Genomic DNA, 4,027 nt, shown 5'->3' on the forward strand with positions numbered 1-4,027 from the left:
GTTCAAAACGTGAGAGAAGCTTTCTGGGAAACTTCTTTGTGATCTGTGAATTCCTCTCACAAAGATACAGCTTATTTGTCAGGAAGCAGTTTGCTAACACTCTTTTTGTGGAATGTGCAAAGTGAGATTTGGGAGCCCATAGGGGGCCATGGTGAAAAAGGAAATTTCCTCAGATAATAACTAGAGAGAAGCTTTCCGAGAGATTGCTTCCTGATGTGTGTCTTCATCACACGGAGTTCCACCCTTCCCTTCTGGGAACAGTTTGCTAACTCTGTTATCTTGTGTTCTGCAAAGTGAGATTTGGGAGCTCATTGAGGGCTATGGTGAAAAAGGAAATAGCCTCAGATCAAAACGGGAAAGAATCCTTCTGAGAAACTGCATGTCGATGTGTGAATGCAACTCACAACGTTCCACGTTCTTCTTCAGTGTTCAGTTTGCTAACACAGTTTTCTGGAAATCTGCAATGGGATACTTCTGAACGCAATGAAGCTTACGGTGACAAAACAAATATCCTCAGATAAAAACTAGAAAGAAACTTTCATAGAAACTTCTGGGTGATGTGTGAATTCATCTCACAGCTTTACATTTGGGTTTCATGCAGTAGTACATTACCACTGTTTTTGAGAAACCTGAGGACTTCTTTCGATCGCATTGAGGCCTACACTCAGAAAGGTAATATCATCAGTTTAAAACGTGAGAGAAGCTTTCTGAGAAACTTCTTTGTGATCTGTGAATTCCTCTCACAGAGTTACAGGTTAGTTCTCAGTAAGCAGTTACCTAACACTCTTTTCGTGGAACCTGCAAAGTGAAATTTGGGAGCCCATAGAGTCCCATGCTGAAAAAGGAAATATCCTCCGATAATAACTAGAGAGAATCTTTCTGAGAGATTGCTTTCTGATGTGTGTCTTCATCACAGAGAGTTCCGTTCTTCCCTTCTGGGAACAGTTTGCTAACTCTGTTATTTTTTGTTCTGCAAAGTGAGATTTGAGAGCTGATTGAGGGCTATGGAGAGAAAGGAAATAACCTCAGATCAAAACTGGAAAGAAGCCTTCTGAGAAAATGCATTTCGATGTGTGAATGCAAGTCACAGCGTTACACGTTTCCTCTTGTTCAGTTTGCTAACACAGTTTTCTGGAAATCTGCAATGGGATGCTTCTGAATGCAATGATGTTTACGGTGACAACAAAATATCCCCAGAGGAAAACTGGAAAGAAGCTTTCTTAGAAACTTCTGGGTGAAGTGTGAGTTCATCTCTCAGAGTTACACTTATATTTCAAGCAGCAATGCATTACCACAGTTATTGAGCAATCTGAGAAGGGCTACTTTGGATCTCATTGAGGCCTACGCTGATAAAGGAAATATCATCAGTTTACGTGAAAGAAGCTTTGTGAGAACTTCTTTGTGATCTGTGAATTCGTCTCACAGAGTTACAACTTCTCATTCAGGATCAAGTTTGCTAACAGTCTTTTCGTGGAATCTGCAAAATGATATTTTGGAGCCAATTGAGGCCCATGGGGAAAAAAGCAATATCCTCAGATAATAACTAGAGAGTAGCTTTCTGAGAGATTGCTTTCTGATTTGTGACTTCATCACACAGAGTTCCACTCTTCCCTTCTTGGAAGAGTTTGCTAACACTGTCTCGTGGATTCAGCAAAGTGATATGTGGGGGCTCATTGAGGGCTATGCTGAAAAAGGAAATATCCTCAGACAGAAACTCGAAGGCAGCCTCCTGAGAAACTGCATTATGATGTGTGAAGGTAACTCACAGAGTTACAAGGTTCTCTTCAGTGATGAGTTTGCTATCACAGTTTCCTTGAAATCTGCAATGAAATACTTCTTAGCACTATGCAGCTGAAGGTGACGAAGCAAATATCCTGAGATCAAAAACTGAAGGAAGCTTTCTGAAAAATTGCTCTCTTATGTGTGACTTCATCTCTCACAGTTACACCACTATTTGTTGGAGCCGTTTTCTAGGACTCTTTCCGTGGATTCTGAGAAGTGACATTTCCGATGGGTTTGATGAGTAGAAGGATAAATGAAATATAGTCCGAGATAAAGCGGAATGCAACTTTCTGAGAAACTGCTTTGTGATGTGTGAATTCATTTTACAGTGTTACACCACCCTTTCTTGGAGGAGTTTGCTAGCACTCATTTTGTGGAATCTCAGAAGTGATATCTTGGATATCCTTGAATCCCACGGTGAATAAAGAAGTATCCTCAGACAAACCTGCAGAGAAGCCTTCTCAGAAACTTCTTTGTGGTGGGTGAATTCAGCCCACAGAGTTCCATCACTTTTTTCACTGAGAAGCTTGCTAGCAGTGTTTTCGCAGAATCTGCAATAGGACACGCAGGGGCACTCTGAGACCACAAATAACTTCATCTTATAAATGAAAGAAGCTTTTTGAGAAACGGTTTTGTGATGAGGGAATTCAACCCACTGAGTTACACCTGTATTTCCTGGGACGTTGCTTAGCCAGGTTTGTGTGGAATCTGAGAACTGATATTTCGGATGCCTTTGAAGAAAGTGGGGCCAGAGGAAATATCGTCGGTTAAAAATTTGAAAGAAGCTTTCGGAGAAACTTCTTTGTGATCTGTGAATTCCTCTCACAGAGTTACAGCTTACTTCTCAGGAAGCAGTTTGCTAACACTCTCTTCGTGGAATCTGCAAAGTGAGATTTGGGAGCGCATAGGGGCACATGGTGAAAAAGGAAATATCCTCAGATAAGAACCAGAGAGAAACTTTCTGAGAGATTGCTTTCTGATGTGTGTCTTCATCACACAGAGTTCCATCCTTCCCTTCTGGGAACAGTCTGCTAACTCTGTGATCTTGTGTTCTGCAAAGTGAGATTTGGGAGCTCTTTGAGGGCTATGGTGAAAAAGGATATATCCTCAGATCAAAACTGGAAGGAAGCCTTCTGAGAAACTGCATTCGTTGTGTGAATGCAAATCACAGAGTTACACGTTTCTCTTCAGTGTTCAGTTTGCTAACACAGTGTTCTGGATCTTCAATGCATACTTCTCAAAGCAATGAAGCTTACGGTGACAACGGAAATATCCTCAGATGAAAACTAGAAAGAAGCTTTCTTAGAAACTTCGGGTGAAGTGTGAATTCATCTTAGAGAGTTACACTCATGTTTCATGCAGCAATGCATTACCACAGTCATTGACGAAACTGAAAAGGGCTACTTTGGATCACATTGAGGCCTACGTTGATAAAGGAAATATCATCAGTTAAAAAGGAGAAAGAAGCATTCTGAGAAACTTCTTTATGATCTGTGAATTCCTCTCACAGAGTTACAGCTTAGTTCTCAGGAAGCAGTTTGCTAACACTCTTTTCGTGGAATCTGCAAAGTGAGATTTGGGAGCCCATAGGGGCCCATGGTGAAAAAAGAAATATCCTTCGATAATAACTAGAGAGAAGCTTTCTGAGAGATTGCTTTGTGATGTGTGTCTTCATCACACAGACTTCCACCCTTTCCTTCTGGGAACAGTTTGATAACTCTGTTATCTTGTGTTCTGCAAAGTGAGATTTGGGAGCTGATTGAGGGCTATGGAGAAAAAGGAAATATCCTCAGATCAAAACTGGAAAGAAGCCTTCTGAGAAACTGCATGTCGATGTGTGAATGCAACTCACAGAGTTACACGTTTCTCTTCAGTGTTCAGTTTGCTAACACAGTGTTCTGGGAATCTGCAATGGGATACTTCTGAACGCAATGAAGCTTAAGATGACAAAGGAAATATCCTCAGATGAAAACTAGAAAGAAGCTTTCTTAGAAACTTCTGTGTGATGTGTGAATTCATCTCACAGAGTTACACTTAAGTTTCATGCAGCAGTCCATTATCACTGTTTTTGAGGAACCTGAGAAGGACTTCTTTGGATCGCATTGAGGCCTACGCTGAGAAAGGAAATATCATCTGTTCAAAACGTGAGAGAAGCTTTCTGAGAAACTTCTTTGTGATCTGTGAATTCCTGTCACAGAGTAACAGCTTAGTTCTCAGGAAGCAGTTTGCTAACACTCTTTTCGTA

This window comes from Trachypithecus francoisi, unplaced genomic scaffold, assembly GCF_009764315.1.
Source record: "Trachypithecus francoisi isolate TF-2019V2 unplaced genomic scaffold, Tfra_2.0 Lachesis_group7, whole genome shotgun sequence".
Taxonomy (NCBI): domain Eukaryota; kingdom Metazoa; phylum Chordata; class Mammalia; order Primates; family Cercopithecidae; genus Trachypithecus; species Trachypithecus francoisi.